Genomic DNA, 27,310 nt, shown 5'->3' with positions numbered 1-27,310 from the left:
TAGCTACTACTTTATTATTACTATTATTAGTAGGGTAAAAATTTGAGGGTAAGAGACTGTTATCTTTCCCTCCCTCTCCTATATAAATGAGGTTTAAAAATTTATTTAGGTCAGAGGCCAGAGAGTTCAATCTGGGCTATAATTATGAGCTAAATTAGCATATTTTGGTTGGTTAAATGAATAAATAAATGTTGGATGAGAGAGGTTCATGAACCTTGACCTGGACCTTAAAGGATGAGTAGGAATTCCCTCCTGACTCTTTTCGTTTTCCTGGCAAAGATACTGGAATGGTTTGCCATTTCCTTCTCCAGCTCATTTTACACATGATGAAACTGAGGCAAAGTGGGTTCAAATCTGGTGTCAGACACTTGCTAGATTTGGGACCCTGGGCAAGTCACTTAGTCCTGTTTGCCTCAGTTTCTTCATCTGTCAAATGAGCCGGAGAAGGAAATGGCAAACCATTCCAGTATCCTTGCCAAGAAAAACCCAAATGGGGTGACTGAAAACAACCGAATGACAACAAAAAAGTGGGAATGATTGGAGTTGTACCAGTTGAAGTTCCCTCTCCCCAAATCTCTTCTCCATTGGCCATTTAGAATCCTGAAATTCTCCTATTCCCTTATGTTTGGGTTAAAGGTCTGAATTAAAAGGTAGATATTCCCTTAGCTAAAATGACTAAATCAGACTGACCAGTAATGATGATAATTAGGATCGCACTTATATAGTGTTGGAAGGTTTATGGTGTATCACCGCATTTGATCCTCCTAACAGCTCCATGAAGTAGGTGTTACTATTATCACCATATTAAAGATACGGAAATTGAGACAGACAGAAGTTAAGTGATTTGCTCAAGGTCATACATCTAGTAAGTGTCTGAGGCAAGATTTGAACTCAGGTTTTCATGTTCCCAAGTCTAGCATCCTATCCACTATGCCACCTAGCAGAGAGCTGGGTCCCTACCAAATGGATATAAGAGTTAAATTTGGATACAGAAGGTCTCAGGAAGATGTTCAGTCTGGTAGGGTAGTCCCAAGTATTGGGAAATCTGGGATGAGAAGAGAGACTAGACAGTCAAAGAGCAGATTCTGAGTTCCTTTGGGAAAGGAAGTGATAGGAAGGAGGGAACACAGAGCAATGTTGGCAGCATGGAGCTGGCCATGGTGGTAGTCCTTGACTGGTCAATGACATGAACCTTAGAACTCACTGCCTCCAACTGGCCATCCATTGGTCCCTCAATTCTCTGGCCTCTTCTTTCCAATGATCTTTGTTTGTCCTTCCCCTCCAACTCAGGCCGTCTGTTATTTTCATCTGGCTAGTGTTTACTTTTCCCTTTAAAGTCATTGTAAAGGAGGTAAGTGAGGATAAGCCCCACCCTCTGGGCTTCCCCTTTTAGACCCCTTCCCCAGCGATTGTGGTCATTTAGCATCATAGCCTGTTTTGTGCCCTGTCTGTGGTCTTTGGAACTATGTTCCTATCAAGGGAAATGGGGACAGATTTGACATGTACATGATTATCAGATGCTACATCTGCTGTATCTGTTTCCTTATTTGGTTTATATTTCTAAGTGGGGAGGAGATCTCTTGAGCCTGCCTGGAATCAATTGTCTTTGTATAAACCCTTGATTAGCACAGCTCCTTGCCATCATCTGTTCTTTTCTTCCAGACTTCCCCTCGTGCACTATTCCAGCAGAACTGGCCTGGTTTGGATCCTTTGTGGGTGACAATCCATCTCCTGCCCTGGGCCTCGGCTGACCCCACACAGTGCTTGGAATGCATGCCCTTCCACTTTTGACTCTTGGAATCCCTGGTTTCCCCTTAAGGCTTGGCTCAAACGTTACCTTCCAAACTCATCCCAGTGGTTAAGACACACAAAAATTACTTGATGTGAGTTTTGTGTTTACTTCTTAGGACACATTTTGCCTGCCCTCTCCACCCCACTTCTAGTAGAATTCAAGCTTCTTAAAGCCTATGCCAGTGCTACAGGCCAACTCTCCAAGACTTTAAGGTGCAGATTAGGCACCAGTTTGCATTGTAAAGGGACTTACCTCATTAGGAACTCCCTATATCAATGAACACAGAGGTCTAGTCCCTAACCCTGCTCCAGTACCTAGCACAGTCTATCCTAGAGTCACCACTTAATCAATGCTTATTTCACTCATTAATCATAGGTTGATAAATTTATACCTGGAAGAGATCTTAGAGGGCCATTGAATACAATGTTGCATATTGCATGATGAAGAAACTGAGGCATAGAGAAATAAGGAAACTTATCCAAGGTCACACAAATAGCAAGGGTCCAAAGTGGGATTTGAATTCCTCCTGATTCTAAGTCTGGGGCGCTATCTGCTAGGCCACACTGCTCCTCAATGGATGCATATGTTATGGTGGCTATCGAGAAGTCCCACCACCTTATTCCTAGTGTCAGTTTGCTGACTTTTGCTCTCAGTCTCTGTTCAGTGCCAGACCGGTAGGGTGATCATTCAAAATCCCAACTTTCCCTTTCTACCAACACAGCCTCTGTCCCAACTTTATGAACAGAACTATGCAAGTGAAATTTTGCTGGAATCCTGCATTGCCTAAAGGCCTCCTCTGCCATTCATGGCTAAATATAATTCTTTGGAAACCCTACCATTGTGGCTTCTTCTCTGCTAAATGCAGTGGGTGACCTTGATGTCTTCCATGTCTGACCAAGCTCTAAGCAAGCCATAACACCTGTTTCAGCCAATTTTATGGCTGTTGGAACAAACTGTTCTTACCCACACATTCCTCCAGGGGAAGTCTTTTCTTGCTTGGGGTAGATATTCCCCTAACTCTCTGATGGGTTTGAAGCCTATTGGCTGCCCTCAACCTGGTTCAGCCCATCTGCTGAGATGGTTTTCTGGGGTGTGGCTGTTGTGCATGCTACAGCTTCCTGGAGCCACCGGTGAGAGTTGGGTGACAGGTAAATACCAAAGGTGCATAAGCAGCCCTGAAAAGGTCTTGGCAAGCCCTCACACCAGAGGTGCTAATTCTCCCTGAACACCCCAAACACTGAATGCAGACCACTGTCTAGAGAGATATGGATTTTTAGGTAAGATATGGTCCTTGCCGTCATCTCCTTCCGGAGAAGGCTTTGGATGTATCTTGCAATGGCTAGCATCCATGAATCTCTTTATAGTGAGCTCTCACTATCAGAGAGCTAAAAGCACTTGGGCAGAGATTCTATTAAGAATCTTTGTTTTCTTTTTTTTTTTGAGGGGTGAAGGCAGGGCAATTGGGGTTAAGTGACTTGCCCAAGGTCACACAGCTAGTAAATGTGTTAAGTGTCTGAGGCTGGATTTGAACTCAGGTCCTCTTGATTCTAGGGCTGGTGCTCTACTCACTGCACCACCTAGCTGCCCCCAAGAATCTTTGTTTTATAAGAAAAAGACACCTAAAATAAACTCCTGCATGTTGGACACCAACAATATGTTAATGTGTTGTTTTCATGACTGAAGGGCATATTAGTCAATGACACTTTGTGTGTATAGACACCAACATCCACACCTCCATAATACACCAAGTTAAGGAATAAAACACAAAGGCAGATTCTGAGCTTTGGCCACATCCAGATACTCATCCTTGCTGCTCAGTCATGGTCTTTGGGGAGTAAAAAAGGACCTTTCTGACCCCCTACTTCTCTTTGGTTCTCTTTTAATCTACCAAAAATGGGTCACTAATGGGCCATGCCTTGGAGCTCCCTCTCTCCCATTTAGACCACTAATGAATACAGGGGAACCTTCTGGCACAGGTTTTCTGTAGGTTAAACAAAGAGATATGAGATCCACTTACTCTCTTGCTGTCCGGTTATGATCATTCAGAATTAATTCTCTGCCACTCTTTCCTGTTTCTCTCCACCCCCCACCCCGTAAATGTTACATCTGAAATAGATTCTGAATTAATCTTACTGATTTCTGACTTGGTCCTGTAATGACCCCTCCTCATTTCCTAGTTGGGCTTTGGGGAAAGTGCATCTGACAAGCAGTATGCCTAAGTCTGGGTGCACTGTATACCCCTACACTGAGTGGCAGATTTGGAGCAAACTACTAAGACAAGAAGTACACCCAGTACATGCCAATGCCACCATCTCTGAGAGCTGTTGCTGGGTAGTAGAGTCCTTGAACTGTAGTCTAAAGACCTAGGCTCGAAAGCTGGCCCTACTCCTTATTCCCTGTGTAGCCTTGTATAGGTCCCTTAACTTTTCTAAGTCTCAATTTTCTCATCAATAAAATGGGCAGGATGAGACTTATTGCTTACTTCATAGGGTTCTTCTGTGGATAAATTGAGATAATGAGCCTAGTGATGTGTAAATGAAAATTGGTATCTCTAATCAAAGCTATACCTAAAGATAGAATGGTATAGTTTGGAGAAGAGAAGCCTTAGAGTCAGGAGACCTGGTTTCGAATCCCAGCTTTGACACTTATTAGTTCTGTGTCCTTTAGAGAGTTATCCAGCTTCTTTGAATTGCAGTTTTCTTATCTATAAATGGGGATAAATAATAATATATGTCCTACCTTCCTCACAGCAGAAGGGAAGAGCTTGAAAATATTAAAGTCCATCAGTCAATAAGCATTTACTGAGCATCTGCTGTGTGCCAGACACTGTGCTAAGTGCTGGGGACACAAATAAAAATACTCCAGGAGCTTCCAATCTAATGGGGGAGGGGAGATAACACAAAAATGCTGAAAGGTAGGGGATGGAATGATGGAGACCAAAGAAGTCCAGAAGTGCTGTAGCTATTGGTAATAGAGATGTGCTACAGAAATGAAATCTATAAGGCTATCTTTGAGAAGTGACTCAAGGGATGGCCTATTCACTGAATGGGCATCACCTCACTGTGAGTACATGAAAAGGCCTTAGCCCAAAAGGGACAGGGTCTCCCATTGCATCCTGGGTCATCCCCAGTTGTCCTGATGAATATCTGGCCACTGGACCCAGATAGCTCTGGAGGAGAAAATGAGGCTGGTGACCCTCACTCAAATCAAAGTCAACTACAAGTCATGGCATCATTTCCCTGATGTCATGGTCCTCTTTGAGAACAAAGGACAAACACAACAACAACAACAAGGCTATTAGGAGAAACCTGAATTAGAGAACATCTGTATTTAAAGATCAGTTGTCAGAAAGTCTCCTTAAATAAATTTCCATGGATTATGCTCTTTGGAACTCTTCATTTCCCACCAACTGCTCTGAAGATTTTCCCAGGATAAGCTTATCATTAGGAATTTCATCATCATGGAGATTGCTTCAGTGCTTCTCCCCTCTGATTGGAGGTCTAGGGGATGGAGCAAAAAAATCCCACAGCCTCCGTAAAAGGTTCAGAATTTCCAATTCCTCATTTCCCATCAGCCACTCTGCTTGGTCTGACTCAGAAAATATCATGTTGACAACTAGGTTGCCTTTGGTTCTCCCTTTTTGTGTATTGTTTTTCCCCATTAGATTGTAAGCTTCTTGAGGGCAAGGAATCTTTCTTTTCTCTTATTTGTATCCCCAGCACTTAGCACAGTGCCTGGCATATAGTAGGTACTTAATAAATGTTTATTGATTATTGATAGTTAATAAATGTTTATTGACTATTGAGAATTTGAAAAGAGATTTGAGGATCACATCACAAGATTTAGAGCAATCGGTGACCTTAAATGTCATCTAATTGAGTACTCTCATTTTATAGAGGAGGAAAAAAGAGTGGGCAAGTGACTTACTCAAGGTCACACACATGGTAAGTGGCAGAGTCAGGATTTGAATCCAGATCCTTTGACACCAAATTCAATGCTCAATAGATGGAAGATTCTAAAGCAATAATAGGATAAAGCTGTTCATTAACTACACAACAAAACAAAAAGTCTTTGGCACTAATCACTTGACCCAAGCATTGTCCTCTTAGATTAATTAATCAACATGTATTAAGCACCTACTGTGTTTCTACTGACCATAACTGTAACTAGTTCAGAAAAATGTCCTAGTAGACAAGAGTTGAATTTCATGTTGCTTGGGGGGTAGCTATCTTGAAGCAAGGCTCCTGAAATGAACTTCTAATACTCTAAGGCTTTATCTAAGATATGAGTATGCAAAAGCAATGTGATGAGATAAAGACAGAAGGCCAAATGGACCCTGAGTAGTAGGAATGGGAATAGTATTAATGAAATATCCTTGGAGGGATCCGACTATCTTCTCTCTAGGATGGGCAGATGCTTCTGAAGATTCTGCCTGGATGCACACTTTGTCTTTATATAATATAGAAGTGTACTTTGTTCCCCCTGCTTTGTGTGTGTGTGTGTGTGTGTGTGTGTGTGTGTGTGAGAGAGAGAGAGAGAGAGAGAGAGAGAGAGAGAGAGAGAGAGAGTGCATCATGTTTCAGTGTGATTGTATACTGACTTCTTAACAACTACTGAAACACTAGGCAAGGAACAACTCCCCTTTTTCCTCACTGAAAGACCCTCATAAACTCTCGTTTACTTTTACCTAAACCTTTTCAATAAAAACAAATTAAAACAAAAACATTCCATGCCAGTTTCATTGCTCTCAAATACTCAGGTCTGGTACTCAAGTCTTTACGGCTGATTAAAGAGAACCCTTAATGATAATTAAATTACCCTGGAAATGAGGTCATTGGGCTTTCTCTTTAGAAACAATTTACACTTCATAACTGATTCCATTCTGCTTCTAAATAAAGTCTCACTAGTGCCTCTGAGAGCATCGGTACCAAGGACAGCAGAGACTCCCTAGAAAACTCATAGTCATGCCCAAAGTCTACCTTCACACAGATGTTGACTGCCTGCTTAAAAAAAAATAGGGGGTGGGAGTGGGAGTGGTGCTGTCACAATCGTGTGTGTGTGTGTGTGTGTGTGTGTGTGTGTGTGTGTGTGACAGAGACAGAGAGAGACACAGATGGAGGAAGAGACAGAGAGACAAAGAAAGAGAGAGAGAGAGAGAGAGAGAGAGAGAGAGAGTGAGTTCAATAAAGCCTTTCTAAGATCCAGAATAAGTGGAAGAAATACAGGGCGGCACGTGCCTAAATGGAGTGATTTCTTTGACCTTCTTGGGTTATTTCTACTCTGAGGCAACCTCACTTTCAATCTTTCCTTTATGAGATTCCCTCACTGCCATAGCAGCTGAGTAGCATTGCCTCACAATATATACAAATGGAGAAGAATTTCTAGCTGAGAGACCCACCAAAAGTCTCCATCAGGGCTTTTCTCAATAAGATTTGATGCTGTGGGAGTACAGAGATGCCTCACTTTGTCTTCTCACAGATAGGAAAGCAATGCTTCTCTCTTTAGGATCTATTTAGACCAGAATCAGAGGCAACTGATTGAGTCCTAATCTACTGACAGGTCTCCCCCAGGGAGGCTTCTTTGTTTGCACACAGGATTTCACTAGATGGGAAAGTGCATAACATCTGGAGCTAACTTGACCTTTTAAAATAGTTTTATTGAAGACAAAAGACATCAGTAAAATAGTTTAGAATGTCTTATAGCTGCGCGTGTGTGTGCATGCAAATACACACACACACACACACACACACACACACACACACATGCTGAACCTTCCTGTGTAACAAGGAAAACCAGTTAAATAGACCTGCAGCTAGGTGGTGAAGTGGATAAAGCATCCCCCCCCCTGGAGTGACCTCAGTTCAAATCCAGTTGTGTAACCCTGGGCAAGTCACTTAAAATAGAAACAGTAACAGCAGCTACCTCAAAGGTTATGAGATTCAAATGAGATAATAATTATGAGGGGCAGCTAGGCGGCACAGTGGATAGAGCACTGGACTTGGAATCAGGACTCATCTTCCTGAGTTCAAATCTGGCCTCTGACACATGCTAGCTGTGTGACCCTGGACAAGTCACTTAACCCTGTTTGCCTCAGTTTCCTCATCTATAAAATGGGGATAATAATAGTAGCTACCTCAAAGGGTTGTGGTGAGATTCAAATGAGATACTAAAGTGCACAGCACAGTGCCTGGCACATAGCAAGCACTATGTAAATGTAAGCTGTAATGATTATTATAAAAGCAACAGAAATTGTTGTGTCTGAAAGTGTACGGCACACCTGTGTCCCTCACTTACCTACCCCACCCTAGAAAGAAAGTAGGTATGTTTCATCATCTTTTCACCAAGACCAAGTTGGTCATCACAATTAATCTGAGCTCTGCTGCCTTCTTAGTGTTCTCACGTCTATCAGGGTAACCACTGAGATTACAGTCCAGAGAACCTGCTCTCTTCACTCCTCATCACTTCATAAAAGTCTTCCAAACTCTCTCATCAGAATCAGATCCTTTCCCAGAAATGCCTATGGGGCCATTCTCCATCCCCCCCCCCCCCACCTTCCTATCATAATGAAGTCCCCGCAGGAAGAAGCAGAGCACCTGAATGGAACTCTCTCCTCTTAATGCATGTATGTGCCTTGGGCAGCCCTGCTTACATATGGCACTCATTCGTGCACACTCACTCAGCTATGACTTATCGCAGAAAAGGATAACAGATAAAAGCAAATGAAACAATGCTGTGGTTGAAACCCAGTAAATAGAGCATATTACAATAGTCCCACTTAGAAAATAATTGACACAGTGATTGTTTCTGCTTGTTCCCAGGGACTCCATGCCCCAGAGGAAAAGAAGCTTCAATCAAAAGTCCTATTTTCAAAGGCCACTCGAGCCCTCTCACCTCTGGGGTTTGTACCAAACAATTCTTTCCCTTATTTTCAGTGTATGATTTACGACCACAAATGTTACGGTTCTCACGGTTTTTAGCACACTAGACTAGAAATCCTCTAAGTCTCTCTTTGAAAATTATTGCACCGAACGATAGCATTTTTTCCTATGGTTACTTGAAATACAGTTATGACATTTCTGGTCACTAAATATTAAAAATAAACTCAGATTTCTAATCCAATATATCCATTATATGTGAATTTTATCCCCACTGCTTTCTGGACTAAGCAGATTTTCTTAATCCTCTCAAATAATCCTAACTAGAAAAGTAATACCCAGTTTAAAAAATATACATATATATCTTTTCTCTCTGTGGAAAAAAAATGTGACTGCTAGCTGCAATTGAATGCAATTGAATAGGAATGCAGTAATTATACCTCTGGCTCCTTTATTCCTATTAACAATTGTAAAAAGAAATAGAATTTTCTGAAGATTGTTGTCATGGTAACAGACACTATCAAGCAAAATGCAAAATCCATGGCTCTGATTTGAAGCAGCAGGTCTCAGAGATTTGAAATAAAACTAGAAAAGCTTGAAAAGTTAATCAAGACTTTAAGCCTTAAGGTCAAGTCCTTCTCTTCCTTCATTGGTGGACTCTTCCAACACCATACTGTCTTGAGTTAACCACATCACAAGGCTATTCCCAAATTTTTTTCCCAACGTATGTTTATTTATTTCATTAAATAAATTACGTGTAAATATTTTTTAATATTCTTTTTAAAAATTTTTGAGTTCCAGATCCTCTCCTTCCCTCCTGCCCTTCCTCCTTCCTTGAGAAGGCAAGCAATCTGAGATCAATTCTACATATATTTCCATATTAGCCATGCTGTATAATAAAACAGACAAAAAAGGAGAAAAATAAATAAATTGAAAAAAGTATGCTTCGGTCTGCACTCAGGGTTGATCAGTTCTCCCTCTGAAGATGGACAGTACTCTTTAGCATGCATTCCCAACCTTTTCAACAGCTCAAGGGAACACTCACAGTGGTAAAGAGAGCCCAGCAGTGATCATATCCCACATGCTTGGAATTGAGAAAGTGACACTTTTGATAAGCAAACAAGGTCTTAATCTCTGCCGGCCATGAGCTCTTTCAGGTCTAATACAATTTATACCAGAGTCAAAGCATTTCATTCGTTTATTCAATACATGTTATTAGGTAAATAACACTTATATAATCATCATTATTATAGACAAACCTTGAGGTTAGTCAGCTAATAATGACCATTTATTAAGTACCTACTATGTGCCAGGCACTGGGATGAGCACTAGGGATAAAATGAAAGGCAAAAATACAGTCCCTGCTCTCAAAGAGCCCACATACAATGGGGAGGGATAACCTGTAAAGAACTAGGCACATAAAAATAGATATATGCAAAACAAATGGAATGCTATCTCAGAGAGAAGGCATGTTGTTTTTGTTTTTTTTTGTTTGTTTGTTTTTGAGGCAAGCAATTGGGATTAAGTGACTTGCCTAGGGTCACACAGCTAGTAAATGTCAAGATATGTTGTTTTAATGACCAGCCCTCTCACCCTGATGGGGGGTGGGTTGGGTGGGGTGTGAGGAGTAGGGTACTAAGTAATGGAACCAAAATACTTGCAGTTCAAACCTGTACTCCTACTTGCATGACTCCTAATGGGGTCATGGGGTGGTTGTGCTTTTGAATGCCCCTCAGGAATAGGTTCTGGTCTGGATGGTTTCCCAAATCCTCAGACCCAAGAAGGCCACACCAACATCTATTGTCATTTACACTAAGGTCACCATGTTTGTTAAGCTGGAATAGCAGGGGGCAGGGGACAGCTGGAAAATCTCCAGTGGGAGTTTTGATGGAGGGGAAAGAAGCCAGGAGGCAGAGGTTAAAGGGCAGAGTATTCTGGCCATGGGTAACAGCTAGCGAAAAGGCATGGAGATTAAGAGGTATAATATCATCTCTGAGCAACTGCCAAGTAGGCCAGTGACTGGACTGGAATACACAGATGGCTTCTTCCCACTTGAATTTCTAGAATTCTACCAAGTCCTCAAAGTGGTTGGATCATGGGATCAAGGCTGAGGCAGAGGCCAGGAGGCTGCAATCAGAGCATGGAACATCAAAGCTCAGGATCTCTGACGCCGCCCCATAGAACAGCAAGCTCTAAGTTGTGTCCATGTATTACTGAACTAGAAAAGCAAGTCACTTGAGTTTAACAGGTAGATAAATTTTAGGATCACGGTCTTAGAATGGTTTTCAACATGGATTCTGAAGACTCTAGGGATAGAGGCTGGGGGTAAGGTAGAAAAGAAAACCATCAGCCAAGTGCTAAAACCAATGAAGAATAATAACAGTCCTGGGAACACAGGTCTCTCTTGACTCTAAGTCCAGAAATCTTTCCATTGTATTTTTAGGGCAGAAAGTTAGTAAGCTGGTAGATAATGACAAAGAGGATGGGGATTGAATGGTATAAATGGATTGCATGGAATTAGAAGGAAAGAATGAGAAGTGGTGGTCAAGGAATGATCTGGGAATAGTAGTAGAAAGCAAGAAATATGAGTATGTTTCTTCTGAAGGCATAAACTCAAATAGCAATAGAGGCCACTAATCTGTACATAAGGATCCTTGAATACTGCATATTGACTTTGTTTTAAAATGATTTATCATATTTTTATTTATCTTGTTAAATATTTCCCAATTACATTATCATCTGGTTGGGGTAGTACTCTGGAGTGTTGTGGGCCATAGGCTGCTGTGGGCTGAGTGTTTGATACCTTTGAGTTAAAAGAGTTGGAGAAGGAAGAGACTTGAATGGAGAGTGTTACAAGGGATATGATATCCTCAGGAGAAACCCTGTTCAGTAAAAGCAAGGAGGAAGAAGAATGTTTGAGGAAAAGTTCAGGGATGTGAGTTTGCTAAAAGATAGAGTTCCAAAGGGCAGCATGAAATGGGATAGACGATGGGGGAACTAGGTTGGAGTAGGATTGAGGAGAGAGTAAGGTTTGTCTTTAATAGGGATAAGGGTTCAGATGGAGGTCATTGGGGTAACAAGCCTTTTTTAAGTCAGTAAACCTCTGCTAGGTCTATATCCCAAGACATAAAAAAGGGGAAAAGGAGTATTTGTACAAAAATATTTATAGCAGCTTTTTTGTGAAGGCTAAGAATTGGAAATCAAGAGGATGCTCATAAATTGGAGAATGGCTAAACAAGCTGTGATATACGCTTGTAATAGAATTTTATTATGCCATAAGAGATGACAGGCAAGACGATTTTAGAAAAACCTAGAGAAACTTACATGAACTGATGCAAAGTGAAGTGAGCAGAACCAGTAGAACATTGTACACAGTAATAGCAATATTGTATGATAAAGAACTGGGAATGACTTAGCTATTCTCAGTAACACAATGATCCAAGACAATCCCAAAGGACTCATGATGAAGCATGCTATCACCCTCCAGAGAAAGAACAGAGATTGTTTTAATACAGACTGAAGCATGCTATTTTCACCTTCTTTCCTTCATTCTTTTTCTTTTATTCGCATATATCTAACCTCTCTCTGACTGCTTACGGTCTCAGGGAGGAGGAGGGGACAGAAGGACAGAGGGAAGGATAGAATTTGGAATTCAAAACTTACAAAAAAACGAATGTTGAAAAATTGTTTTACCATGTAATTGGGGGGAAAATAACACACACACACACACACACACACATATTAAAAGGCAGTGAATCTAAAAGACAAAAGATTGAGAAATTGAGATGATTGGTGGTAGACAGAAGTGGAATGTTGGCAACAGAAGCTTGACCAGTTATCTGGCCCCAAGGTTCTTCATGCCAGAATGCTCATCTTCCAAAAGGTACAATGACTCACAACTGGCCCAGGTGTTCTGTGACTTGTGTTGATGAAAGTAATAAGGCTTCTAGACAGATGGGATTCCTGGATGATAAGAGGTCTGCCTAGCTTTCTCTGGCTGGAAGCAAAGATCATCTTGTATAATTTATATTCCCCCAAAGTGCCCAGTGAGGTGCCTGGGAGGCAATTGTGGCATGGTGGATAGACAGCTGGCCTTGGAGTCATGAAGATCTGAGCTCAAGTCCCACTCCTGACCTAGTGGCTACATGACTCTGGTCATGTGATTCCCCTTCTCAGTGCTTCAGGAAATTCTCTTAATTTTGTGTTTCAAACAAGGAAGGATTCAATCTGCAATGATAGAGGATATTTCCTCACTGGGAGTTCAGTGTACCAGTGAAATCACAGGCCTTGCACAGAGCAGATGCTCAATAATATTGCAATGGACTGATTCATAACTAATTAATCATTTTACTACAGACATTTGTTAAATAGCCACTGACAAGATGCTTTCAAATTTCTACAATGCTGATGCATTATAGTAGGCAAAAACCCAGGAGGATTCTATTCCACATTCATGACAGTCATCACCTTGAAAAAGGGGACCAGAGGTGTCTTCCAAAGGACATCAACAAACAAAAGTACAGCCTGTTTGGCTTTCTTCCAGGAGTTCCACTTAACTCATTCAAATAAATTTCCGAACTTTTTCAATAAAGCCCTCTCTACTAGCCTCTTTAGCAGCCACATCTCCCCTTGCTCCTTGGTAAAAGTAATACGGGTGTAGGTTGTTGTTGTCATTTCAGACTTTTTGTGACATCATTTGGAGTTTTCTTGACAAAGATACTGGAGTGGTTTGCCTTGTCCTTCTCCAGTTCATTGTACAGATGAGGAAACTGAGGCAAACGGGGTTACGTGACTTTGCCCAGGATCACAAAGTTAGTGTCTGAGGCTGGATTTGAAGTCAGGCATCCCTGATTCTAGGCCCAGAACTCTACCCACTGCACTACCCAGCTGCATTTAATGTCAGATTTTTTTTCCAATGAGTTTGTTTTGCTAAAGTGTTTTTTCTCTTTTAAATCCTTTATTATAAAGGATGATTTTTTGGAAAGGGCTAAAGGAAGTGGCATATTGGGACTGTAATTTATGTAAAAACAAATGATATGATTTTTTAAAATTAGTAGCTACTTCATTGGAAGAGAGATTCATGGAAGCCTAGATTTAGCTCTAAAATGGCATAACTTGTGTCTCCACCATTTCATCTTCCCGCCATCTTCTCATCAACCACCTCTCCCCGGTATCCTAGGACCCTCCCTCTCTATACCTTTCCTCTATTCTCCTCCCCTTCTCCACAGGTCATTGCTAATCACTCCAGAACCTTTCTCCAGCACTATCTATAAGCCCTGATACTTCCCAAACACACAGATTGAGAAATGAGCTTTTTCAAAGTCAAGGGAATCCATTAAATAAAAAGTTTCTGTCACAGACCAGCAACTAAATTCCAAGATGAAATCTTTTCCAAGTGAAGCCAATGCCCCTTCAAGGTGATACTTAAAGACTTCAGTTCCACTTCGGTCCCAGACATGAGACCTATTAGCCACCAAGAGATCTGTCCTCTTCCCTGAGGAGGAGAGAAGAACGTGGGGCAGAACAAATACCAAGAAAAAAAAGAAATCTGTGCTCTTATGATAAGCATCTGACCTTAAGGAGGTTTCACAGGGGCTCATTCTCTGGCAGATAAGACTGTTTGCTGATTGCCAAATCCATGCCAGCAGGATCTTCACCAGGTCCAATATAAAGCTACTCCTCCTTGTTTACAATTGGCAATAAATCCAGATACATCCTGTCTGACCGGGGAGCCAAGTGAGAAATGTGCGAGCTCTACCATGATTAAATCTTACTGGCTATCAATTCTCTTATTCTTATTTCAACTTTCCTGTTATAATCTAAACATTGCAGAGTTCAATAACCCACAAGGTAGTGTAGTGGATAGAGGGTCCAGAACTGGAAGGGGGAATAACATTTATGAAGCACCTACTATGTGCCACACACTGTGTTTACAAATATTATCTCATTTGATTTTCACAACAATCCTGAGATTAGGTATGTGTGTGTGTGTGTATATGTATATATATTTCCCATGCTTATCCCCATTTTTAAAGTTGAGGAGACTGAGATAGAGAGAAGTACGGTGCCCTTGCCCAGGGTCACATAGCTAGTAACTAGCATCTGAGGGTCACCTAGCTGCCTTACTTGTAGTTAGGAAGACGTGACTTCCAAACCTTTCTCAGATACTTCCTAATCATGGGATCCTGGGTTGTTAACTTCAGTTTTCCCATCTGTAAAATTGGATAATAGTACTTACCTTCCAGGACTTCTGTGAGGATCAAATGAGATAATATATAAAAATGCTTCAAAAAACCTTAAATTACTAAGTAAATATCAGTACTCTATACATGCTATTTTATATCTGGGCATTCTAGAAGAAAGAGAGGAGATTGACTCAATTGTTTCATGAAGGTCTCAAGGATTCTCAGCCTTCTGAAAAGCTCCTAGTAAAGCTGGGGATGAACCCCCCCTCAGCCCCCAAGACTGCCTCATCAATTCCTAACTCAATTAAGTGGCTTTTCATTACACTCTTTATGTCATCCCTGATTACTCAATGACATTGACCCAGCATTCAAAGGGAAAACACTCAAACACATTAGTCTGTAATCTGGAATCATTTTCAAAATACACAAAATCATGTTTGTATGAACATATATCCACAGAACACCACCAACCCCTGTCCCCGCTAATCCCACATAGTTGTTAATGAAACAGCAAATGCCTCACCAATTTATACATTCACTTACCACAAACGGCTGTAGGACTTTTCCTCTTTTTGCAAGAAAAAGTACTCAGTAGTGAGCCCAGAAGAAACACTTGAAAGGGTCTGATCTCTAGTGCCCAGTGGAAGCACTATCAGCAGCCGAGAGGCAACACCCGGTCAGGAGAAGCAAATCCCAGTGCCAATGGGAGGGCAAATTGGCATTTGCTTACTCCTGGGGAGCTAGCAAATGAGCTCGATGCCAAGGCTCAGTGCCCATGGGGCAGTCTCTGCAACTTGACTGCTGGCCCATCACCTAGACAAAGGGTTTCTGGTGGTGACTGACAGCAAATAGAATGCATCCACCAGCACAAAATAAATTTTCAGGGGTTCTGAGCAGCGGTGTCCTGGAGCCAACTTGCACGGGTTTAAGGAAGCTGATTGCGAAATTTCTAGTGTGAGCATTTATACCTTGGAAATCAGCACCTGCTAAGGGTCAGTTTATTGTTTTGTTGATTGCCTACACTTAAGAAAGGGATGGAAAAAACGTTAAATAATGCAGACTGAATTTAAAAGTGGGTCCTGGGAGAGCTGGTTGTTAAACTTTCACCAGCACACCTGTGGTTTAGAGTCATTTTGCTCTTCCTGCCTTAGAAACTGCAAAATTGTGATTATCCTGATTATGCCATCATCACATGGGTGATTCAAGTTGATAGCCAAGAGTTATACATAATTATGAGCCAGGAGCAGGGAATTCAGGGACCACATAAAGGCTGGCCAGAAGATAAGCATCCCAGCTCTTATTTCCCAACTTGTTTAGTTGTTTCAGTCCTGTCTGACTCTTCGTGACCCCATTTGGAGTTTTCTTGGCAAAGATAATAGAGTGGTTTGCCATTTCCTTTTCCACCTCATTTTACAGATGAGGAAACTGAGGCAAACAGGGTTAAGCAACTTGCCCGGGGTCATATAGTTATATCAGAGGCCAAATTTGTACTCAGGTCTTCCTGACTCCAAGCTCAACATTCTATGCACTGTGCCACCTAGCTGCCCGAACTATCTATTTACTGGCTATGAAAAAAGAAAGATTTATATGAATAGATAATTGTATTATCTATTCATATATAATATATATTTAATTTATTATTAATATATAATTTTAGATGAACATATAATACACTACATCTTTTTGTTGTAGTGACCTCATCTTCATGACCTCATCTGGGGTTTTCTTGGCAAAGACACTGGAGCAGTTTGCCATTTCCTTCTCCAGCTCATTTGACAGATGAGGAAACTGAGACAAACAGAGTTAAATGACTTACCCAGGGTCACACAGTTAGTAAGTTTCTGAGGCCAGATGAACACAGGAAGATGAGTCTTCTTGACTTCAGGCCTGGCACTCTATCCACTGCACCACCCAGCTGCCCCACATTCCCCAACTAGGAGGCAGCAAGGTGGCACAGCAGCTAGACTATTAGACTGGGAGTCAGAAAGTTGTTATTGAGTCATTTCAGCTGTGTCAGACTCTTTGGCAACCCCATTTGGGGTTTTCTGGGCAAAGATGCCAAATGGAGTGGTTTGCCAACTTGAATTCAGATCCTGCCTCACATACTACTTAGTATGTGACGCTGGATACCCCTCTCTCAGACTATAAAGTGGGTTTAATAATAGCATGTATTTCATAGGACTTTTATGAAAACTGAGTGAAGTAACATGTAAAACACTTTGCAAAAGTTGAAATACTTTTAGTAATAGTAGTCTTGTGTCCCCTCATTTCTCTGGACTCCTTTTTTCTTTTTACAAAATTTTTATTTTAATTAGTTTATTTTTAGTTTTCAACATTCATTTCCACAAGATCTTGAGTTTCAAATCTCTTCCCTACCCCTCACCCCAAGATGGTGTGCATTCTGATTACCCCTTCCCCCAGTCTGTCCTCCCTTCTATCACCCACTCCCCCCTCTCTTATCCCCTTCCCCTTTACTTTCTTGTAGGGCAAGATAGATTTCTATACCCCATTGCTTGTATATCTTATTTCCCAGTTGCATGTAAAAACAATTTTTAGCATTCATTTTTAAAACATCAAGTTCCAAATTCTCTCCCTTCTTCCCTCCCCACCCATCCTCTTTGAGAAGGCAAGCAATCTGATAAAGGTTTTACATGTTTATGCAAAACACTTCCATTATAGTCATGCTGTGAAAGACTATATTTCCCTCCATCCTTTCCTGCTCCCATTTATTCTATTCTCTCCTTTGACCACGTCCATTTTCAAAAGTGTTTGCTTCTGATTACTTCCTCCCCCAATTTGCCCTCCCTTCTGTCATCCTCCCCATCCTCACCCCCACTACTTTTCTGTAGGGTAAGATGGGTTTCCGTACCCATCTTACCCTTAAGCCAAATCTGACAAGAGTAAGGTTCACTCATTCACTCTCACCTCCCCCCTCTTTCCCTCCAATGTAAAAGCTTTTTCTTTCTTCTTTTATGTGACATAATTTACCCCATTCTACCTCTCTCTTTCTCCTTCTCCCAGTACATTCCTGTATCACCCCTTAATTTTATTTTTTTAGATATCATCCCTTCATATTTAACTCACCCTGTGCCCTCTGTCATATACATACATATACATACATATACATATATATTCCCTCCAACTACCTTAATACTTAGAAAGGTCTCATGAGTTACAAATATTAATTTAATAAGTGATTGCTCTTTCCTATTTCCCTTTTCATGCTTCTCTTGAGTCTTGTAATTGAAAGTCAAATTTTTTATTCAACTCTTAGACCTTGTTTTTCTTAACTGTAAAATGAGAAAGTTGGACTAGATAATATCTAAGGTCCCTTCTAAGTTTCAGATCCCAGATAACCATTTAGAATAGTGAAAAATTGCTAACCTGACCCTCATAAACTTGTCAGTCGGCCACTACAGTTATAGTTCACAGTGACAGGCAAGCATGGGATTGTAGGTGGCAAGAAAAAAGCTGGCCACAGACCCAGTACTTGCCTTGGCTCTGACAGGTTTTTTTCTAGTTTTATGGCCTGATATGACTACTTTGGAGAAAGATAATGTACACACAGTGAGTCTAGCACAGCAGGATATGTGTCCTCCTAAACTTTTATTTGGGTCAGCTCATCTACTTATAACTTTCAGTGCCAAGAAGTTATAACCATGGTTTTCCCCTCTTGCAACTCTGAAGGATAGAAAGCCAGCAAGGGACTGTCCACATCACTGTTTGTCCTGGTCTTGCCTATTTGTACTATTTTTACAGTTTTTATCATGACACTGTATTCATCACTTAGCCTGACATCCTATCTCCAGAGACTGTGGGCCACACAACTGAAGAAGGAAAGAGAGATCTGGGGCCCAGTAGAGCTGCCTTCTGTCCCATAGCATCACCCACACTTTCTATGTTGGAAAAGGGAAGCTGGCCAGAATCAAACAAGGATATGTTTTAAAAGATAGATGGTAACAATATTGGAAAATAAAGGTGATGTGGTTGTAGGGATGAGGAGGTAGGGGGAGGGGTTACCTCTGTGCAACACTAAACTCAAGTCTGGATCAGAGTAAGGGCAAAGTTACAATAAAGTGTCAAGAAATGGCGAGTGGACATCTAGAAAAGAAGCAGGTGATCACGATGAAGATATAGATTCACCAAGAATAGGTCATGTCAAATAGATTTAAAAGATCATACCACAAACAAATTAGAGGTGCAAGGAAGAAATTGCCTTTCATATTGATGGATAAGGAAAGGGCTGAACAAATGAGGGATAAAGAAGAGAGGCTCACAGAAGATAAAAGGGATGATTTAAATTACATGAGATTTTTAAAGGTTCTTAAAGAAACAAATCCACTAGAGGTAAATTAGAAGGGAAAAGGATACCTGGGGAATTTTGTTTGTTTTGTTTTATTTTGTTTTTGCAGCTAGTTTTTCTGAGAAAAGCCTCATTTCCTAGATATATGAGGGGTTGATTTAAATTTGTAAGAATAAGTGCCATTCCCCAATTGATAAATGGTCAAGGAATATGAAAGGGCAGTTCTCAAGTTAAAAAAGCACTATATATAGGATATATATGTATATATATATATATGTATGTATATATACACATATGTATTTGAAAAAATGCTCCAAATCATTAGTAATTAGAGAAATTCAAATTAAAGCAATTCTGAGGATCTACTTCACAAACGTCAGATTGGTAAAGAGCTGATAACAAAGGAAAATGGCAAATGTTGGAAGCAAACTATGGGAAAATGGGCATATTAATGCAGTGCTAGTAGGGATATGGATTGGCCCAGCCATTTTAGAAAGCAGTTCGGAACTATGCCTTGAAAATCACAAAACTACACATACCCTAAAGAAAACATTATTAGGTATTTGCCCCAAAGAGATCAAAGAAAGGGGAAGGGTCCTATATGTAAAACCATATTTATAGCAGTTCTCTTTTTTAACTTTAAATAGTATTTAATTTTTTCCCCAAGTACACATTAAGAAAAAATTTTAGCATTCATTTTTATAAGATTTTGAGTTCCTAATTTTTCTCCTTCCCCTCCCCTCCCCTCCCCTCTTCTGAAAAGGTAGGCAGTTTGATACAGTTTATACATATGCTATTGTGTAAAACATATTTCCATATTTGCCACAGCTGTGGAAGAAGAAACAGATCAAAAGGTAATAAAAGAGAAAGAATAAAGTAAGTGATAAAAATATGCTTAGATCTTCATTCTGAGTCCATCAGTTCTTTATCTGGATGTAGATAGCATTTTCCTTTGTGAGTCCTTTGTACTTGTCTTAGATCACTGTGTTGCTGAGAAGAGCTGAGTCATTCATAGTTGATCATCACATAATGTTGCTGATACTGTGTACAATGTTTTCCTGGTTCTGTTCATTTCACTTTGCATCAGTTTGTACAAGTCTTTCCAGGTTTTTTCTGAAATCTGCTTATTCATCATTTCTTATGGCACAATAGTACTCCATAACATTCCTATTTCACAGCTTGTTCAGCCATTCCCCAATTGATGGACATCCCCTCAACTTCCAATAGCTTGCCACCAAGAAAAGGGCTGTATAGCAGTTCTTTTTGGCGATAGTAAAGAAATGGAAAAGAAGAGAATGCCCATCAATTGGGGAATGGCTAAATATTTATCATATATGAACGGAATAAAATGTTATTGTGCTGTAAGAAATTATGAAATTGACAGTTTCAGAAAAACCTGTGAAGGCTCATACAATTTGATGTAGAGTGAGCAGAAACAGGAAAACATTTTTTCTTACAACAACATGATTGAAAAAGTGGATAGTTTTGAAAGAACTCTGATCAATACAGTGATCAACCATGATTCTAGAGGGCCAATGATGAATGATGCTACACAATCCTGACAGAGGGATGAAGGGTTAAATATGCAGAATGAGATTCACATTTGGATGTGGCCGATAAGGGAATTTGTTTTGTTTGCCTACTCATATTTATTATAACGATTTTGTTTTTCTTTATTATGAGGGAGTGGAGGCAGAAATAAATGTTAATTAAAAAATGAAGATTAATGTAATTATACATTATATAAAATTATTTTAAAAAATAAATTGTAATTTTAAAAAGAGAGCATGTCATGCCAGACTAATCATATTTTCTTTTTGGTCAGAATTACTAAATTGTTAGCAGAGTAGAATCTTTAGGCATAGTTTATATTGTTAAGTTTCAGTTGTGCCCAACTCTTTGTGGCCACATTTGGGGTTTTCTTGGCAAAGATGCTGGGTCGGTTTGCCAGCTCATTTTACATATGAGGAAACAGAGGCAAACAGAGTTAAATGACTTGCCCAGGGTCACACCGCTAATAAGTGTGTGAGGCTGAATTCGAATTCTGATCCTCCTGGCTCCAGGCTAGGCACTTTCCACTGTGCCACCTAGCTGTCGTATAGTTTATAGATTTTAGCAAAACATTTGATAAAGACTCTCATACTAATCTTGTAGAAAATGACATGTGATTCAGCCTTGATGATAATGCATTTAGATGAATTTGGAATTAGTTGGATGGCTGGAATAAAATAATGGCCATTAATAATGGTTTCACATCAACTGAGAAGGTCTCCAGTGGAGTGCCTCAGGGAGCCATTCTTGGCCAATACAGTTTAGTACTTTTATCAATGACCTGGATAAAGCATAAAGAGCACTACATAGGAGCATGTATGTACAGCAGGAAGGGACCTAAAAGGTCAACTGAACTTCAAAAAGCTCACCCAGCTAGTAAATGTCTGAGGCAGGACTCAAACACAAGTCCTCCTGATTGCAGCTCTAGCACCCTATCCCATAGGACACAGTGCATCTCATGATAGCCGGTCATCAGCATTTGAAGGGCAGTGCTGTGGAAGAGGGATTAAACTAATTCTGTTTGTCCCAAGAAAGAAGAGCTAGGGAAAATGCATAGAAGTTGCAAGCATAAAAATTTAGGCTTGATGTCAGGAAAAACTGGAAAATGAGAACCATTACAGAGTGGAATGGAGATGCATTAGGAAGGGGTGTGTTTAACCTCATTGGATGTTTTCGATTCAAAGCCTGATGACTACGTGCTGGGTGAATTGTAAAGGGGAATCTTTTTTCAGGTATGAATTATACTCACTGGCCTCTGAGGTCCTTTCCAATTCTGAAATGCTGTAGTTTTGTGACAGGCTAAATAAAATCTTGTTAATCCAGGCTAACAGGGGTCGCTATTAATATCAGGCTACAACCTCAATGTAAGTTGTGGAAGTTTGGCTCCATTTAGGACAGTGGGAGAAGGGGATGTGTGCTCAGGTAAAAGCTTCCACCCATGGTCACTTATGTGTCCAGTAGTATTCCTGGGGCGCCATTAGTACAAAATGCTTGCTTTTGGGCTGATTGGTAGATAATTAGTGACAAGTCTCCCATGAAAGATACACTTAATTACTTTGACAGAATTACATGAAGAAACTCATAACTATAGGTTAAGTGAACATTTCAAAATAGAAGCCCCACTGGAATGCTTTCTAAATGAAGTGATGGTTCCTTTTTAATTAGCAGCAGCCATTTATATACAAGTGTACTACAATCCTTAACTACTTTTATGTCACGAGGAAATTAAACGTGATTTCTTTCACTGGTGTTGGAAAAGCTTTCACAAAGATTGGGGCAATCTATGACATAGTCAGCAAGTCTCAGAGTTGCCTAAGGTTGGTGTAGATTAAATAATGTGTCCAAGGTCCCAAAGTGACCTTGTTTCAGAGGCATGGTTTGAATTCTAGTCTTCATGATTCCACTATGTCAGGTTGCCCTCAGGTTAAATGCACCTCCTTATAACCCTATGTAGAACAGATGATGACATATTTCATAGGAATGAGGCTTCACCATAACTGAAGTCAAGTTCACAAGGATTTATAAGCACGTACTATGTGCCAGGCACTTTGCTAAGCACTGGAGATACCCCCAAAACGGCCAAAGCCTGTTCCTGCTCTTAAGAAGTTCCCAATCTAAGGGGTAGACAATGTGCAAACAACTATACACAAGCATGATACAGACAAAATACATCGGATGTAATCTCATAGCGAAGGCTATTATTAAGAGGGACTTGGAAAGGCTTATTGCAGGCGAGATTTTTAGTTGAATGCTTGAAGGAAGTGAGAGAAGCCAGGAGGCAGGGATGAGGAGGGAGAAAATTCCAGGCTTGGGGGACAGTCAGGGAAAATACACAGTCAGGAGATGGAGTGTCTTGAGCAAGGAAGAGCAAAGAGGAAGCTGTCACTGCACCGCAGAGGATATGTAAGAAGACTGGAAAGACAGGAATGGGCCAGGTTGTGAAGAGCTTTGAAAGCCAAACAGAGAATTTTATATTTCATCCCGGTGACAACAGGGAACCACTGGAGTTTGTTGAGGAGGGGAGTTACATGGTCTGAGCTGTGCTTCAGGAAATTATTTTGGTGGCTGAACAGAGCATGGATTGCAATAGGGAGAGAATTGAGGCAGGCAGACCCACCAGGGCAGGCTATTGTAATAGTCCAAGCATGAGGCAATGAGGATCAACACCAGATTGGGGGGCAGTGTCAGAGGAGAGAAGGGTGAGTATAAAAGAGATGATGCAGAGGGAGAATCAACAGGACTTGGCCACTGAATGGACATGGGATGAGAGTGTCAAGAAAGAGTAAGGATGATGCCTAGTTGGAAATCCTGGGTGATTGGGAAGATAGTGATGACCTTAATAGAAATGGGGACATTGGGAAGAGGGGAGAGTTTGGGGGGAAAGATAAGTTCAGTTTTGGACATGCCTATGATGTCTACGGGACATCTAGTGTATGCCCAGTAGGTAGCTGGAGATGTAAGGCTAGAGGTCAGGAGACAGGTTAGGGCTAGATAAATCTGACAATCATTTACATAGAGATGAGAGTTGGATCCATAGGATCTGGTGAGATCACCAAATAAAACAGCATAGAGGGAGAAGAGAAGAGGGCCCAAGATAGAACTTTGGGGGATGCTCATAACCAGAGGGTGTGACCTGGATAAAGATCTAACGATATACTGCCAAACTGGCCTTTTATGTCCACCAAACCAGGACTGTAGAAAGGGAGAAGAATGTTTGTTGTTGCTATATTTACTTTGTCTGGAAGGCTCTATTTTCATTTCTTTAGCTATCAGAAAAAAACACTATGCTAGAAGCTTTTCATCAACCTGGGAGAGGGACAACTTTAAAGTGTTTCCCAAATTAGGTCAGCATTTGCTGGTATAGTAGCTTAATCTACTACATTAGTGGTACATCGGATGTCCTTGAGTATGAACTCATTCTATCAGGAGAAAGTACCTGAGTTGCTTTACTGTAGTCCAAGCATTGCTTCTCCAGTTTCACGCGCTGAGGGATTCTGATCTACAATGTGTGAAGAATGCTTCCGGGTATCATGTTCAAATACAGACACTGATAGTACACAATTCAGTTCAACTCAATGTTCAACAAGCATTTATTAAATGCTTACAATATGCAAGACTCTGCGGAATAAAAAACAAAACTCAGCAGTGCCTGCCCTCAGAAAGCTCACATTTTACTAGAGTGGAGGGAATGTAACTTTCTCTGATCCAGGTATCCTGGGGTTGTCAACCTGCATACCTTGTTGTAGTTGTTCAGTTGTGTCCAACTCTATGTGACCTGATTTGGGGTTTTATGGGTAAAGATAATGGAATGGCTTGCTATTTCCTTCTCCAACTCATTTTACAGATGAGGAAACTGAGGCAAATAGGGTTATAGGAATTTGCCTAGAGTCACATAGCTAGTAAGTGTTTGAGGCTGGATTTGAACTCATTGACTGGCATCTTATCTACTTTACCACCTAGTTGCCTTAGAACTATCTTTTCTATCTGAGAAGACAGGGACTAGTTAACATCCATGCCTGGCTAGAAGAGTGAGATACTGGAAGGGGACAAGGATGAGGGAGTCCCAAGGCACCCTATCGAATAAGATAATAATTGTAAAAGTGCCTAGCACAGTGCCTGGGGCACATAGCAGGTGCTATATAAATGCTCATTCCCTTCCCTTGTCCTCCCTTCCCAAGTTCTGGATGTTCTTTGGTGCATCCTACAGTGGCACCTACCAACACAAAAATCACCTGGTGGCTATTTCCGAATTTCCTTTGGGGGACTAAAAATGGTACTCTTCTCTTGGCAAGGGAATAGAAATTGTTACATGATAACGGAAACTGAACTAGATAATAAAAGTAAGTTAGAGAAGGCCTGGATTATTCACATGATCCTTGTGTGGAAGTGAGTATTTAAAAGACCTTTTGGTATAGCACATGGAGCTCTTCATTTGGAATCAGAAAGACATGGGTTCCAATCCTGACTTAGCTACATGGCCTCAGACAAGCCACTGAAGCTCTCAACTTCAGTTTCTTCCTCTGTAAAATGGGAGTCATAATAGTATTATATAATTATGTTATAGTCATATTAATTAATGATAAAATTACAGTATTGTTATATTACATTGTATATATACATATGTACACATATATTGCATATATATTATATTGTTATATTAATAATTAATTATATTTAAAATTATATTAAATAATATTTATAATTAATTATATTTTATAATTATATTATAATTGTATTTATCAATAACGTTATATCATATTTATATAACTATACTATTATAGTATCTCACAGCATTCATGTGGGGATCAAATGAGATAATATATTTATCTCTGATTTCACTGGTGCAGGGAGCTCCCTGATGAGTGAACTCCTACCCACTGCAGGTCAGTAATTCTTCTAAAATTTATAGTCTTCTAGAGCTGTCTAGGGCACCGAAAAGTTAAGTGATTTATTTGTCCAGGATCAAGGCTGATTCTGACTCCATGACTGACAAGCTGTCTATCATTTATTATTTATCTTGATCACAGCTATGTCTAGAAGCCCACCCTTCTGATGGAGGGTATATGGGCCAGTGGAAAGACTACTAGATTTCAAACCTCTTTCCTAATCGATCAATAAACATATATTGAGCACCTACCATGTGCTAAACTCCTATTGTGCTAAGACCCGTGGATACAAAGAAAGGCAAAAGATAGTTCCTACTCTCAAGGAGTTTATAGTCTAACGAGGAAGACAATATGCAAGCAAACAACAAGCTATATGCAGAATAAATTGGAAATAATCAGCAGAGGAAAGGGATTAGGATTAAGAGGAGTTGGGAAAGGTTTCAAAAAGAAGGTAGGATTTTAGCTGGTACTTGAAGGAAGTCAGGGAAGATTGTGGGTAAAGATAAGGAGCGAGAGCATCCCAAGCATGGGGAGAGAAAATGCCCTGAGTCAGGAGATGGAGTGTTTTGTTCATGGAACAGCCATGAGGCTAGCATCACTGGATCCAAGAGTTCATGGGAGGGAATAAGGTATAAGAAGACTGGAAAGGGAAGGGGGGAAGGTTATGAAAGGCTTTGAATGCCAAATAGAGTACTTTGTATTTGATCCTGGAAATGACAGGGAACCACTGGAGGAGAAAGAGAGAAAGAGAGAGAGGGGGAGAGGGAGGGGAAGAGGGAGAGGGAGAGAGACAGACAGAGAGAAAGACTGTTATGGTTGCACCTGTGTTTTAGGAAAATCACTTTAGTGGCTCAGTGGAGGATGGATTGGAATGAGGAGATTAACTTGAGGTAGGCAGACCCACTGGCTGGCTATTACCATAGTCCAGGTGTGAGGTGATGACAGTTTGTACCAGAGTGGTGCCAATGTCAGAGAAGAAAAGAGAGTGTATTTGAGAGATGTTGGAAAGGTGAAATCAACAGGACTTTGCAACGGATCAGATGTGGAGAGTGAGAGATAGTGAGGAATCCAGGATGACTGTTAGGTTGTGAGCCTGTGGGACTGGGAGAACGGTGTTGCCCTCTACAGTAACAAGGAGAGGTAGGGGAGAGGGAACATTAGGGAAAGATAATGGGGTCAGTTTTGGTATGTGGAGTTTAAGTTACCTACTGAAATCCAGTTCTAGATATCTGAAGGGCAGTTGGAGAAGCAACAGTGGAGGTCAACAGAGAGGTAGATTTGAGAATCATCAGTATAGAGACAGTAATTAAATCTATAGGAGCTGATGAGATCACCAGGTGAAGTAATACAGAGGGAGAAGAGAAGAGGGCCCAGGACAGAAATCTGTGGGACTCCTATGATTAGAGGGCATGTCCTGGATCAGGATCCAGCAAAGGAGACTGAGGAGTGGTCTGATACATAGGAGGAGAACCAGGAGAGGATGGTATCCCAAAAAGATACAGAGAAAATGGTAGTTCCCACTTATGACCTGTGTACTCTCTGGGTATCAGTTTTCTCATCTTTAAAATGAGGTGGTTGGATTAGCTCTGGCTCTGAAGCTATGTTTTTATAAAGCAGAAAAAATATGGACTTGCCAGTGGATTACATATATTTTTCCCCTGTATATGCCCTTGATCCCATCCCCTCCTGTCTTCTCTAGCAGATCTCCTCACAACCAT

Source organism: Trichosurus vulpecula, chromosome 1, assembly GCF_011100635.1.
Source record: "Trichosurus vulpecula isolate mTriVul1 chromosome 1, mTriVul1.pri, whole genome shotgun sequence".
Lineage (NCBI taxonomy): Eukaryota > Metazoa > Chordata > Mammalia > Diprotodontia > Phalangeridae > Trichosurus > Trichosurus vulpecula.
Note: the sequence above shows the minus strand (reverse complement) of the source record.